Source organism: Myiozetetes cayanensis, unplaced genomic scaffold, assembly GCF_022539395.1.
Source record: "Myiozetetes cayanensis isolate MyiCay16 unplaced genomic scaffold, myiCay2020 scf5-8, whole genome shotgun sequence".
NCBI lineage: Eukaryota > Metazoa > Chordata > Aves > Passeriformes > Tyrannidae > Myiozetetes > Myiozetetes cayanensis.
Genome location: NW_026087742.1, coordinates 83,626,541 through 83,642,018, shown reverse-complemented (window position 1 = coordinate 83,642,018; position 15,478 = coordinate 83,626,541). Strand labels below are relative to the sequence as shown.

Sequence of the window (15,478 nt, the reverse complement as noted above, 5' to 3'; positions counted from 1 at the left end):
CTCCCTGATCTCCGTTTACATGGGGTTGTTTCTTTTTCTTTTGTTGGGTTTTTTGTGGTTTTTTCTTTTTTTTTTTTTTTAACTTATACATTTTAAATGTGCTTACCTCTTTGGGTACCAAATACATGCTAGTGATGTGGTCATAGCAAAAACAGATTGTGGTGGTTATATTAGTATAGTTGTTCATTTAGAAAGCAATTCCTTTGTATATCCCATATAACATCTGAAAACAGGTAAACATTTAATAAATTTCCAAACTCGGCTTTAAACTGGTCAGAAATGAGAATCTTCCAAGTAGACATGGTCTGGGGTAACCCTCAGGAAGTGTAAATGTTTGGAAAGAACATTAAGTACTGTATCACTGTAATTTTCTTCTGAATATATTAAGTTGTGAAGCTGTAAAGAATCAGAGCTTTTGGTTCACCCTTACTATTATTGTACAATTTTACCGTTTAAAAAACCTCCTGTTACCCCAGTTGTATCCAGGTTCCTCGGTAGTTTTTTTTATGTGGTGTCTGAGTCATAGCAAAGCTGCTCTTGAGTATTTTCACCACTTTTACCAATCACATCCTCAAATACTAACATGCCGAAGCTTTGTATCTGTGCCCCAATTGCTAGAAAATCACCCACTTTTTTTTAGTCATATCTAATGTACATGCATTTTATGCATGATTTTAAAAGTAATCCACATACCAGGCTGCACTTTCATAACTGGGACAGATTTTATCTTTTTTTTTTCAATTCCTAAAAGCAGCCTGAAACTTTTTGTTACAAAATATGTGCATCAGTCATTTTGACTAATAAGCGAACAAATGACTTACACTTTTTTAAGCATGAGTAAAAATTCTGTGGATGAATACTTTCTTAAAGGATGGTTTTTAAGTGTTTAGGTTTATCCATACAGAATTCAGCTTTCTGCACAAATTTAAATTAGCATTGATGATAATATCTTCTAGAAGGTGTTGATTTCACAGGCTTTTTTTCCTTAAGATTTAATGCAAATCATTGTGAAATTAATCTTTTTAAGACCTAGTAGCAACCTAGGTGCTTACCTGAGTAGTTCTAAAATTCTGTGTCTTTTGCTATCAAGTTCCATGTTGACTTCTTTGGATCTTTGTGCCATTTGATTTTCGAATTAATGAGCAAGCCTTTTGAATCCGTAAGGGTGACACAAGTCTTTGGAGGTCTGCAGGAACTGCTCTTCCAAGGTATGTTTAAATCTGATCCAAAGCATGTAAATTCTAGTCCAACAGTTTTAAAAGCTATGAATAAGTTCTGATTATAAGTATTGTCTCTAGTATGCGTAGATTTGAGTGGGATGGTGCAACTGGCTGTAGCACTTCATTAAGCTGCACGTTGGAATACTGCATTTTGCTGCTATATATATTGGAAGGCAGCTATCTCTGGTGGTCCACCCCTTTCCCTGGACATTGGTTGCAGAGCTCACAGTAAAAGCTATAGTAATTTTCTGAGGATAACAATTTCTGAAAAATAATCATTTGCTGTATTGCTGGCCTGGGAGTTTTTCTTAAAGCTATCAAGTCTGAGCTCTGTCTCTCAACACAAACTTTGCAAGCATTGAACCTGGTAAAAGCAGGATATACAGGAGGATTAACTAAATGGTTGAGAGTCACGGTGTGTGTCCCATTTGATAGAAGAATGCCTTTCATTGCTTTCATGTCTTCAGAATGCCTGCATTCCGTAAGGCTGTTGCTGCTAGTATTTGTGGTCACAGAGTCTTCCTGGTGCACAGGTACTCACCACTGCTTCTGAGTAAGAGAGAAGAAAAGGAGGGGGAAGTGAGAGAAGTTGTTAAAAAAGCTCTGAAGTTTTCTGAGTACATAAAGAAAAATGTCCAACTGCTCATTCCTTTTTTTTTTTTTTTCCTTTTTTTTCTTTATGCATTTACTGATAATCCACAGCTATGTACAATTTCATGGCCAGGGAGAGTATCTGAGTACTCTCCCAGAATGTGTATTAAAAAATGTGACCAGCATCTGTCAGATACAAGTCATCCTCTTTCTGAAGGATTGCTCAAGGCTTTAGAATTGCCAGTGCTGCAAGAGTCTAAGAGATCTTTGAAATACATGGGGATTTCACTGTTAAAACAGCTAAAACAGCTAAAGAAAGTTTGTCCTTAAAACATAAGGTAAAGTTGATAGATAGGAAATTACAGTGAGGTTAAGAGGCTCTTGGACAGTGTTTAAATGTGTGTTTGTTTGATGTTCCCAAATTGCAAAGGCTAAAAGCAATGTGATGTTTAAAATTCTGTCCAAATGATGAGGCTAAATTTAAGGCTAGGCATCTCTGGAGTAGTAGGATCTCAAAGGATTCTGTGTCTAGATGACAGGGGTATGTGTGTCTCTGCTTTTCCAACTCCATTTTATCACAAATACTGTGGTAATGAAATCCCAGTTCATAGAGTCATGTGGGAATGCACACTTCCACTTTTTCAGGAATGGGGAAAGGTGGAGTGACCATTGAGCTGTGATTTCTGGGCACTGAAGGGAGCAGCAGCCCTACTCCCTCTTACTTACATGGATGCTGTGTGCTGTATGAGAAGTTTCCCCCAAACTGCATGTACAGAACCATAGAGGCAAGTAACTTACCAGGTCTTTTAGGCAAGATACTCAGTTTTTTTTCTCACTAATACAAGCATAAAATGTATTCTCTGATTCCTTTTTTTTTTTTTTTTTTTTAGGTACTTCCTTCCATGCATTTAAGGTACAGAGCTATAATACTAATCTGTTTTGAAAGTTACTGGCAGTCCTCTCCATTCTGTGCTACTGTCTTAGAAGGAGAAAGATAAATCAAAGATCTCCCTAAGCACTAAACTTTGAACTTGTCAGATCCTGGGAAGTGAAGCTGGCACATTTTGCTTTTAAGAGTGTAAATGGCTCATAATTGTGGAAGTACTTTTTTTTTGGTCTGAATGTGCTGATCTTTTTATGAAGGTAGACCTTCCCCCCCATTTCTGAAGTCCCTCACATAAAAAAAAAAAAAAACAAAACCACTTCAGGGGCTTTTTTTTAAAGGGTCCTGGAGATTAAATGGAAGGGCTGTGCTATGACCCGGGGGCATCTTTTGATAGCTGCCCCAACAGGTGCTGAAGGACTGGATTCGGTGTTGAAGAAAATCTTTTGAAGCTCTGAGTGCTCTTTGCTTCTATTTCTAATAGTGAGTAACGTTTTTAGTCAGTTATTTGAGATTCTGCTTTGCATTTTTTTCTGCAGAAGAATGAAAGTTTCTCAGCGGTGATAATTAGCGCTCTTGTTTGCAGGTGCGTGTTTGTGCTTTATGGTAACACTTCAATAACCTTGCTCACTGCAAAAGGAAAATAAGGGAGTTAAGGTTTCCTGTCTCTTGCCAGTAGCTGCCAGTGCTTGGTCTGGTTTCAAGGACGCTGTATCAAGATTTCCTCAGTGGTATCTTCTCTGCTGTTGAAGTTCTATGCAGCAGCTACACATTTTAAAGAAAGGTGGTATGGGAGGGTTTGGTCCCTGTGTATTTTATCAGAGTCAACTAGAATTGCTGGCCGTGGAGGCTTCTACATGCAGGCTGGGAATGCCACAAAGACTTGAAGGTAAGGCATGTGAATTAACCTCCCAGGCCTTTGCAGTGCTTATTTCCCCCTACTGCTCCTCTCTGGTACTACGGCGTATTTGTTTTCCTTTGCTTTTCTAGCATCTGATCATTGATAGAGGAAGTAGTAGAAAAAAATACTTTTGTTGTTGTTGTTGAAATCCACTGAAATACTTCAGATATTTCAGTTAGAGATGCTTCTTTTGTGGCTCAGATCCATGTTAAACTCTACATGACCCTACTTTGCAAATGTTAAACACTACTTCAGTGTAACTTTCTTAATATCCCAACATACCACGGGCAGCTTTTGTGCAGCTGCATAAGGACTTAGTACAGCTTGGGTATGGTGTACGTGTACATACGTGTATATTTTACCCTGATCATACCTCTTCTAGTTTCCAGAGCATTCCACCCTTGGGAAGACTTACTGTTTATGCTATATTTTATCAACATGTTAACATCTGGCTTTGTAAATTCCTTATATTCTCCAGGTGCATAAGAGCATCTGTAGTTCATCCTTTCGGGAGCAAATGTGGAAACTGTGTTGCATATGTCTTTAAAAAGAACAAAAGTGTACAATCTGCTTCCTATTTATTCATCTTGCTTGGTGAACCTATAGAAATGCACAGTAAAAATAAAGCATTTATTAAAATTTGTAGCCTCACCGACTTCCTGCCATGGGCTTTCCTATGTCACTTATCTTTTGGCTATGAGCCCACCGTGTGCAGCTGTGGATTTACTATACAATTAGAGGTTTGGGTGTCGTCGTCTTCTGACATGTGTGAGCCAGGGCAGGGTGTGTGTGATCCCAGGCATGGGAAATGAAGATAGCTGCTAAACACCTTTCCTGGGTTGGGCTGTGTCTGCTCCTGATGAGGTCATTCATATATAAAGTAATCTGGCAGGAAACTTCTCATAGGAATGTTTCCTTCACTGATGGGAATATACATTCTTTATTGTGCTTCTGAATCATGGAGACTTTAAACACCATACGTTTCATGGACACACAAAAAAATAGCAACTGTTTTAAAATCTGAATGTATCGAAGATATTGGTATTTGAAAATGGTTTTTGCTTAGTTTAAATCAATTGGAGATTATTTCTTTTATGAGTAAAAAACAGATCTTTAGTGCATGAACTTGGTTTTATCACCCTGAAGTCCCTTCATTTTGGACTTCAAATCTCTTGTCTAAAAATCAGTGTTGCCTGCCCTGCTGCCTGGTCCATCTAGTTTGATGTAGAGGATTCCACAAGTGGCGGTGGTAGGGCGAGCATTCTTGGTATTTTACTCGATATTGTGGTTTCCTGATGCTGCTCAGAGTGCTTTCTTGGCAGGTAAGTATTAATGAACAGAAGGCAAATGAGGTGATTGCTGGTGTGTGAAGGAAGTCATACATGTCAGCATTGCTGTTTGGTTGTGGTCTAATTGCATTTGTAGAAAGCTACATTTCATATTACACTCAGGAATATTAACCAGTTATTCAAAAGAAAAAAGACTCTTCTTTTTGCAGCAGGTAGTAGATGTATGGAAGTCCTTGCTAACAGTGATTTACAGGCAGAAGCTGACTTGGACAAGAACTTGGAGAAGTGATCTGTTGAGGATTACTAAGCAGATGCATCACTTCCTGTTTGAAAAATCTGATTAAGTAGTTGGAGGTTTGTAGAGTACTTGGGGGAAGCATCTTACTGTGAATTCCCACTTGGACCAGGAGGAAGTCAGTGCAGGGGGTCTGTGACTTGGTAGAACAGGTAGGAGCTAGATGGAACATTTGGCCTGAAGCAATGCCTCCTTTCTCATGATCTATTTCTCCTCATCTGATGGATGCTGTCTGGAAACACTACGGAAGTGCAGCTCAGGCATGCCAAACTATCCCTGCCATGCTTGCTGCTCATCTCTTCATTCTTTTTCCTTTGTACTCCTTACTATAATCTCACTGTTTCTTCTCTGTGCCTGGCCTAAAGAGAATGTACCCCACATTTGAGTCCCTGGGTTCCGTTTTTTCTCTGCCGAGTTTCCATAGCCCTTCCATGCCCCAGTAACTCTGTGCATAGAGAAATGGGGCTGCAGCAGCTGAAGAGTCATCTGCAGCTAAATCTTTTTGCAGCAGTTTTTCTGGGAAGGAAAGCAAAAGGGGTTTCCAGTGTGTTTGACACAAGTGATACTTGATAATAGCAGTATGGGAAATGAATGTGGGTGTGGGGAGTAATAAAGGAGGTTTGCTGAATTTTTCCTTTATTCTGATGCTGCCTACTGTGCTTTCTATCAAACACTGTTTTAATGAGAAACTTTGTCATAGGCCAGATGATTAACATTGATGTTTGGCTAAAAGCTGCCTTAAGATAAGCTTTATTCTCATAATTTTACAAGTTGTGCCACTTACACAAAATGTTCTCAGTTTAATACTGGACTGGGCAGAGATGGGTGTGCTGTGCCCTTGGAAGCTGCTGGAAGGCAGGAGGGATGTGGTGAGGTGCCTAACCATCTCTGCCCCTGCTGCCAGCTGCCCAGCCCAAAGCTGGGTCTTGCTAGCTGGTGGTTTCAGGGGTGCAGATCAGGCATTGCCCCTTGGCTCATCATCTGTGCTGGGCAGCTCGAAGTGAGAAGTAATACCCAGGCGCAGCAGGAGCCAGCTCCAGCCTGTCACCCAGTTCTAGGCGCGGTTCCCTCTCCTCAGCCCTGATGTACACTGGAAAGGCTGGGATTGGGGCCTTCCCCTGGGGCATCTTCACAGACTCACAGAATGAATTAAGTTGGAAAAGACGTCTGAGGTCATTGAGTCCAACCTATAATCAAACACCACCATGTAACTAGACCATGGCACTACGTGGAATGTCCAGTCTGTCCTTAAACATCTTCAGGGACAGTTACTCCACCACCTCCCTGGGCAGCCCATTCTAATATCTAATCCTCCTTTCTGTGGAGAAATTCTTCCTGATGTCCAACCTAAACTCCCCTGGTGTAGCTTAAGACTGTGTCCTCTCGTCCTGCCACGGGCTGCCCGGGAGAAGAGATCAAACCCCCACCTGGTTACAACCTCCTGTCAGGCACTTGTAGAGAGCGATAAGGTCACCCCTGAGCCTCCTCTTCTCCAGGCTAAACAACCACAGCTCCCTCAGCCGCTCCTCACAGGACTTGTGCTCCAGCCCCTCCACCAGCTCTGTTGCCGTTCTTCCCTCCCCTCGGGCCGCTTCCCGCTCGCTCCCCGGGCAGGGGGCGGCTCTGCCGGCGCAGCTGGCAGGAAGGCCCGGCGCGGGCAAGGAGGGAAGGGGAAGAGGCGGGGCCTGGAGCCCAGCAGTGTCAATAATACAATAGGGCTCTTGTGCGGCCGCTGCCGCCGGAGGAGGAGCGGGCCGGGCTGCGGGCGCGCCGAGCACCCGGCACGCAGGGCGGGAGGCGCCGCCGGCCACGGGCCCGGGCGGGCGGGCGGGGGCGATGCGCGGCGGCGGGGGACGGCACCAGCAGCACCCGCAGCAGCCGCCGCCACTGCCGCGGCGGGAGCGCCAGCCCTGACGGCCGCGGCCGCCCACGCCGGGGAGCGCGGCAGAAGCAGGGGAGGAGGAGGAGGAGGCGGCGGCGCGCCGGCCGGGCCGGCGGCGGAGGTGAGTGCGGCCCGGGCCGCCCGCATGGAGGCGGGGCGGGGGGCGGGCGCCGGGGCCGCCGCGCCGGGCCTGTGCGCGGGGGAGGCGCCGGGCCTGCGGCGGCGGCGTTTGGCGCCAAGGCCGGGCAGGAGGGAGGAGGAAGCGGCGGCGACGAGCGCGGGGAGGCGGCGGGTGCTGCGGGTACGTGGAGCGCCGGCGGAGCGCGGCGGGCGGGCGGGCAGCATTCCCCGGGCGGCGCGGCGGGCAGCCCGTCCGGCGTGGGCGCTGCGGCCCCGGCCGCGTCCGGAGGGAAAAGTTGCGGCGGCTCCGGAGCAGGGCGGGCGCTGCGCCCGCGGCGGGCGGCAGGAGCAGGGCGGCCCCCGGCTAAGCGCCCTTTTGTTCGCCACAGCCCGGAGAGGCGGCGACCCGGCGGTGCCCGAGCCGGCGGGGCCCTGCGGAGCGCGGCTGGGCGTGGCGGGCGGGCAGACAGACAGACAGACAGACAGACAGACAGACAGCTGGGTGTTCGTCCGCCGCCGAGCACCGCTCCGCCGGTGTGTGTCGAGGAACTTGCTAGAACTGAGTTTGACAATGAAGCTCTAGCGCAGCCCTCCCGCCTGCCCGGCCCGGCCCGCCGCGCCGCCAAGGTAAGTTTTATCCTGGGCAGCGGGGGCGGATGGCGCCCCAGTGCCCCCTGTGCCTGTAGGGAGAGGAACGGGAAGGTCCCGACTTCAGTTCTCCAAATCAAACCTTCCTCAATCGCATCCTGTTTGCTTTAATGCTGCACATCTCTCTGCAACGGCATGACTTCGTCCTACGGACATACAGCGGCCGGGGATGTGGCATAAGTAACACTTGCAAATAACAGTGTGAATGATTAATGCGAGAACTGGGTACAGGGCACCTTAAAATACATCTTAGCAGGTAAATAATCACCGCTTTTTTCCTTTTTTTTTACGACAGTTATTTTATGAAAGGCATTTGTAGTTATTTGAGGAGTTCAGCTATTGTTTGCAAATTGTTATAATGAGTGATTGTGTAGTTTAATTAAAATATCACTAAATTAGCACTGTACTTTAAAGCCCTATGGTTTTTTTCATGTTCAGGAGGAATGGGGTGCTGGAGACAACATCCAGTTGTGATTAGAAAACCTGTGATTAAGATACACTAGATACTTGAAAGGTGTTGTGCCTCTCTATTAATGTAAAAGAGCCTTTGCACTAAAACTGAAAGATTAGGAGAACTATATTTTGTCATGGTGCTTGCAAAATGTTTATCAGAAGCCAACTTTTTACGTCACGTTGGTGCTTGTTGTGAGCTGTTCCTGTAGAGCATCTTGAAGACACCTGCTCATCTCTACACAGCGAGACTGTATCTAAGTGATGGTTAGAGAGCTAACCTGAAAGCGCAAGAGCTGGATGGCCTAAGAGAGGAAAGGGTAGCCTGGATGAAGGAAGGCACATTTTCATAACTTTTAGGCTTGCCAGAGAGTTCCTTAAGGAGACATCAGAAGAGCCTTCACCTGTACTTTACCAAAGGGAGAAAATGCAATTTGAAGTTGCTTTAGTTGAGAAAGTTCCTTTTCAAATTAAAGTCAAGTTAGTACTTTTAGTATCCAAAGTTTGTGTTTTTGTTTTTTTTTTAACTGAACTTCTGACCTCTTTCCAGACTAGACGTGACATGCCCTGTTTTTATTGCAAAGAGGAGGAGAAGAAAGCTTTCTTTACAAAACTTGGACTTTAGATGCAGTAAATGTAATCAAAATAATGAGAACTGTTTCTATTACCTGTCCTTCGTTTGATGTTTCATCTTTTTAAGTTCCTGTTACAGAACAGGCCTCCCTCCCTCCACCAGCAGGAAAAATTCCTCTGAGTTAGGTCAGACTGTAGGTCTTTTTTATGTTTTATTTGCTTATGTACGTGTAGCAGATACCCGCAAAGGTTTGCTAGAGAGCTGATGTGGGAACACAGGCAGTGGCATTTATTGGTAAGGATGCACGTTCATTTGGGATCTTGTTAAAACCATGAAAACCCACTGTGAATGTAAAAGTCTGGGACAGAGGATCTCAGTGTAGTGTTAGAATAAACCCAGCTTTTTCCTTCTGTGTCATTCTGTGGACTTCCTCTCAGCAGCAGAAAATCAGGAAGTTTATGTTTGGGTTTTATTGGAATACCTGAGGTTGTTGTGGGCTTTTTGTTTTGATTTTCAAAATACACATAGTTTTCATAGGACTGGGTGATTCACTAACGGAGAAGAATTTACAAAGGCTTCTTAAGCTCCAATTGGCTATTTTTATGTGTCCATCTTTATATATGTATACATGGGCAGGCACACGTGTGTGCTCACTGTAGTAGGTACCGTGTGCTGAGTGCTGTAGAGCACTTTCCCAAAGAGTTTGGTGCAGGTGGCCTGGAGGTGTCTTGCCTGGTGACCTGAACTCGGCTGGTGTGACGGCAAGCGTGCAAGGCCTTGGGGAAAATGGCTGGATTTGTTAGACCTGTTGATGAGAAGTGAAGTTAAAGCCTGTACAGGCTACCTTGAACTTGAAATTGATACCCTGGGGTCTGTTAGGTAGCTTATTTCAATCTTCGAAATTAATCTCTGGCCATTATGGCCCAGTGGGTGAGGAGTGTGGCATGGTGTCTGGACATCTTTGGTTAGCTTGGCAAGACATGGGATGTATCTGGAGAATGTGTACCCATTTCTGTACTGCACCTTTTACGATCTGTGGATGAAAATGTCATGTTAACGTCTGTTTCTGTAGCTTGTCTTTCTCCTTCAGTCCTTAGAAGTCGCCTTTAGAAGGTGGTGTGTGGTTTGAGGCGCTATTACCCGAATAGGTTTGGTAGTGCAGTGTTATACCCACTTTTCAGAAAATACCAGGCAATTTAATAGCAAAGAATGTTTTACTCAACTGAAATTTAAAAGTTAATGTTTTGTTAAGTATGGGTGTCATTCTCTCAATGCATTTTATAACTAAAAACTTGCTGTTTTGTCTAGATCAGTGGTGGTGTTGCGTTTTGATTGGTGACTTCTTGCATTATGAACAGAAATAGACTAAGCCAAGACTCACTATTTGCATGTGCTGCCTAATCTCTCCCTACTCCTACGATTTTTGTGGGAGCTACAGCTAAGTGGATGTGGGGGCTTTCAAATTCCATGGAGAGGGGAACCCTTCCTCTGAAATCATGTGGTGTTTCTCTTTTCTGAAGACTTGAAGTGCCTATAGCACTTGAGGCTTTGTGTAATTGGAGACATAAATGCAATTTTTACATACTTTACTTAAAATGGAAACTCAGAAGTTAATAATAGCTCTTATCGGGGATATTTATATAATGGAAGCCAACAGATGTTATTTGCATCTTGAAGAGCTGATGTACAAAATGTTATATCAGTGCCCTGGCAGGTTTTGTGCTGGCAGAGGCTGGGTCAGTGGGAGTGGGAGATGCCAGAGATCTACAGGGCTTGATGGAAAGTGAGATAACTATATGAAATTTTGCATTTTAGCACACAGCTGATTTTAATTAATCACTGCTATTAAAATGTGTGATAATTGATTTCTTATATATTTATTCATGGTGAATAATCAATTACACCTGTCACTTTAAAATTACTTTTCTTAATAGCATCTTCTAGCTACAACTGCACATCTGATGTTCAGAACCCCTAAAAAGTGTGTCTATAGATAGTATTTTTGACTTATTTTGGCTACAAGAAGGTTTCTGGCAAAGAAGTTTTGGAAGTGTGGTGTGACAGGCCGGGTGTTGCCTTCTGTGTAAAGATGCTGATGTAATTACCAAGCACCTCCCTGTTTTCCTGGGCTGTTCACACTTTCGTATTTATTTGCTTCCAAGTTGCTCTTTCTAGATGACATCTGAACTTTTCCAGCATTTAATATTTTATTTCAGTGTGTAGGAGACCAAGAATTTGGGGATTAGAGCAGTTTGGGATGTGTGATCTTGGACCTAACAAAAGCTCCTGCATTTGTAGAGCTATAATGTGAGTTTTACTTGGATGTAAAGAAGTGGAAGAGGCCCTGAGCTGTGAGCATGACTGTGGAGGCTCCACTGGCACTTGCTAAGTTGCCCTCTTCAGAGGAGTAGGAGAAGGTGGGAGGATAATCTCATGGTTGCTGATTCTATTTGTTATAACTTTCTCCGGGATTAAATGCTGGGATGCTTGCCTTAGCTTGTAAAACTTTGAAAACTTTGGAGTGCTTTCTTTCTTTAAAGTGCACCTGTTACAGCATTAGATTATGGAGCTGTGTTTCTTGCTTATTGAATTGAATGCTGAACATAACATACCGTATATGTTAATGCCTCCTTGTGTTTTAATTAGAGCTGTTAGGGAGATGTTAAAAAACAGGTTTATACACATGCCTGACTGGTTGCTAAACTGAATATGCTTGTCACACAGTCTTGAGGGAATTGTGTAGTATTTTGCTAATTTACTGTCTAGGGCTTCCCCAAGGCCTCTTTCTTCTCAACCTCGCTCTAAACCTTCTTCTCACCTCACTCTAAGAAATTCTTGCTTGAATTTTCTGAGGGTCTGTCTTACCTGCTTAAAGGTCCTGACTGTGTGGTAGCCTTTGCTGGTGAAAGGCTCAGGCTCTTGCTCATGTCCTAGAGAGCAGTTTCACGCCTGCACAAGTGGTTTGATGCACAGCAAGTCCAACAGCTTTTGAGGGTTAGCGGTGTGCAGTGGGTGAGTAGAGGGCGGGAATGCTTGGGATCCTCCAAAGGAATGGGTGGTGCCCCACATATGAAGCTCTGCAAAGTGAAACAACCGACTAGGAACATTTATGGGAAATAGTTCTGTGCGACTGTGTTACGAAGTGTTTTCCAAGATGTGTTTTAAATTTTCGGGCAGTTCTTGATCTGGAGTATGCTGTTGGGTTGTTGACAGAAGAGTGAGAGGAAAACTTCTGCACAGGAGAAGTTCTGCCTGTGTGCTAACTAGCTTTTAATTGTGCTGTATAGTTTATCGCATAATACTGGATGACTGAAATTCTTTAAATATGCAAATAAATTATGTATTGCTACAAATGTTAGACCGAAGTGGTTTTTGCTGGTGATATTTTGGTTGTTAGATCGCTGCAGTTTGGTTGGTAGGCTGATACAGTAACATGAGTGTTCACAAGTGCTTGAAAACTATAACTAAGATATGAGCTTTCATTCATTCTACTTAAAAAAATATAGGTATTGGCTTAACAGACCAGACAATTTTTAAATAATGCTTTCTCTGAAGACCATGGTGGTATTGAGAAAATTATTACTTTTAGTGTGCAAATATTTAAGTCTTCCCCTATGTATCAAGTATAGCAGTATAAAATGGCAGTATTTTCTATCTGCTGATGTGTACAGAACCTGACATCTTGAACTGCAGGATGTGAAAATGTACAGGAGAAATCTGTATCCTTCCAAGGGAGGAAGAAACCAGCCCTATTGGGATTACTTGTGTTAATTCTCTTTATTGTTTTGCTTTTAACTGCTTGTATTTATTTAGTAATCTTTCAGTGGCAGTCTGTAGGCTTTGATATCAAACTGGCTGTAGAGGACCCATCATTGGAAATAGTGCCATGTCCCACCCAGGTTTTGGCTTTAATGAAGAAAAATCCAAACCAAAGACCTTGTGGAGCTAAAATCCTCGGTATGTGAGCGAGTTAGAGACGCACAGGAAAACTGTAGGCTCAGCAAACTATCTGCTGAGGAGGAGCCTAAGCAGAAGGAGAGGTAGCATAATACCTCTATCACTTTTACTAGTACTTGCATGGGAAGAGGAGTAATAAACTGGTACTTCTCTTCCTGCTTTCATACAAATAGACTTTTTCCCAGCAGGAAAGTAGTGACTGATATGGTGATTACTCAGCAGTGCAATGTAAATCTTGTTAGATGTTATTTGACAGGAGGGAGAAGAAATGCTCATTTCAAGCACAGGAATAGCTTTTTTTTTTTTTTTTTTTTTTTTTAGGAGTCACCATTTCTCTGAAAAGGGAAAGGTTACTGGTTGTCAGTGTTGCTGCTATGCTTTGATAGCATTAACCTTATTTGGGGGAGTTCTAGAAACTCTTCAGCTTTGGCCTAATTAGAGAGCAGTTGTGTTCTTTTACAAAAATCAAATTGCCTGTCCTTTAGGCAACTGAAAGGCAAATACTTAAACCTGATAATGAAGTTGCAGTCTTCCTTATGTTAACAACATAATCATTTCCAGCGTAGCATGAAATGAGCAATCTTAAGAAGTAAGTGAAGCATTTTGTCTGACAAATTTGAACTTGCAGCTTTGCAACAGAATGTGCTAAGAGTGAGGGAGGAACCAAAAAGTTGATCTTAACACAAGGTGCGTATTTATGGAAAAACAATATTGGAATGACTTTGGCATATATAGGAAGTAAAATTCACTCCTGCTTAATGGTATTGATTCTTTTATGGAAATTATTTTTTCAAAATATTTTGCCCAGGTTACAGATACTAATTTTCTTCACTTTCTTTGGTTAGTGCTTTTTCACCTTTCTGGGCCAAAAAAGAAAGGAAAAAAGATGAAAAAAACCTGTGGGATAAAATAATTCCATATTTTTATATAAGTAGAAATGAAGCAAGATGATTTTGTGTATTCTTTGCAACTGGTATCCATCAATTTAGGTGGTTTCATTTTGGGTTTTTTTGTTTTTATACTTTTTACAATATACTGTGATTTCCAGTGACGTTCTATGACAGTTGTGGAAATCTTTAAAATTTTTCTTTATTCAGGTATTTTTCAGATGCCTAAGTTTGTTGAAGTTAGTAATAAGCATATTTTTGATGCAGATGCTTATTGATACACCTTGGCTACAAAGAGTTTACTTACAGTGGCAATTGAATGAGATTTTGCCAGTGACTGGCAGGTTGCATCCATGTATGTTTCTGCAGTTTTGATAGAGATCTGACTTGTCTTATTTGGTTGTATACACTTACACAGAGACAGAATAGCTGTGGTACAAGTACTGTAGAATATCAAGACTCTGCCCTGAGCTCTATGGAAGAGAAAGAGATTAAAAATTACTTTGTTTCAGTACTGAGTATTATGTCTTTCCTCTGTTGCTTAAAACTGAATACATATGGTTCTTTGCTAGATTTGATGTGTGGTGTTTTCATTTTTCTTCCTTTATAAAAGCCATAAAACTTCAAGAGGTGGGACATAAGTTATTAGAAAGCTTACACTCCTGCGAATCAGCTCAGTATCAGTCAGAGCCCCGTGACTCCCATTAAATGGATTAATCTGACTTAAGTGCTGTCTTAGATGCTTTGTTTAGCATCTTCTGTGTACTTGTTTTAGATTTTCAGAAGCCTCTATATGTAGCAGCAAACAGGGATGTGTGTTAATTTAAGTTACTGAAGTGGAATAACTTTTGAAGATGTTATTTTATTCTCTTTTTAAGATTATTGAAACAAATTTTTTTTTGTGCGTTCACTTCTGTGTGCTTGACTTCCACATTTCAAACAGTCCATTTTAGAGGTATGAATGGGCTGAGTTGGAAGAAAACCTCTGAAGTAAATTAAAAAAGGAAAAAAAAAAAAGAAAAAAAGCCTAAATTGCAGATGATAACTTGAATGTGATTTGTAGTTCCTACTTATCTCTCCCAGCCCTGTCTTTGATGCCTTTGTAGTCTCCCATTGGCTGTCCCCTCTTCTTTTTGCCTTAACTTTTCAATTTTGTCCTTGTTATTGGAGAAAACAGCATTTCTAGTGAGTTCCTCGGGACCCAATAAATCCGCTAGGTCAAATTAAATTTGTCTCCTATACCAGACTACAGACAGTATAGACTTTACATCATTTGCAGTTGGCCTGAACGTATTTTGGCGGACTTTTTGGGTTGGTTTTGTTCTTTAATAAGATTTGTGTAGGCTTGTTCAGTCTGATGAAGGGAACCTTTTCCTTCATTGGTGTTTTTATGTGAGGTTTATTTTTTTCTGGCTGGTACATTTGTGGAAGTTTACATATGTGTAAATATAAAAGCATCATCCACTGAAAAATTAGGTTGTATTTTTAATATTCATAAAAATAAAGTATTCCTGATATAACATGTATTTTTCTGGTGAATGCTGATATTGGTGTGATGACTATTTAGCTAGTGTTTAACAAAAAAACTTCTGTGTTAGTATACCTATACATATGTAAGTTGTGCTTGGTTAAGTAAGTTGAATCTGTGTCTGACTCAAACACACATCATCAATTGTATTTATTTTTGTACGAATGATAAGTATGTTTCAAAAGCAAACTTACTTTTATGTATCCAGGAACTGCTGGAAAAAGCAAGACAGTGACAAAGCATTGGTTTAGTG

General features: G+C 42.3%; 1 protein-coding gene across 2 annotated transcripts in view; it reads left to right on the top strand.

Annotated features, from left to right (window-relative positions):
• Positions 1–7,318: 7,318 nt before the first annotated feature.
• JADE3 (jade family PHD finger 3) overlaps positions 7,319–15,478 on the top strand; it is a 72,293-nt gene continuing 64,133 nt past the window's right edge. Inside the window, exon 1 of one of the 2 annotated variants that reach the window (XM_050331600.1) lies at positions 7,319–7,362. The gene's annotated coding sequence lies outside the window, so the exon portion shown is untranslated. The remainder of the gene's footprint in view (positions 7,363–15,478) is intronic. The other variant, XM_050331596.1, reaches the window with a different exon arrangement.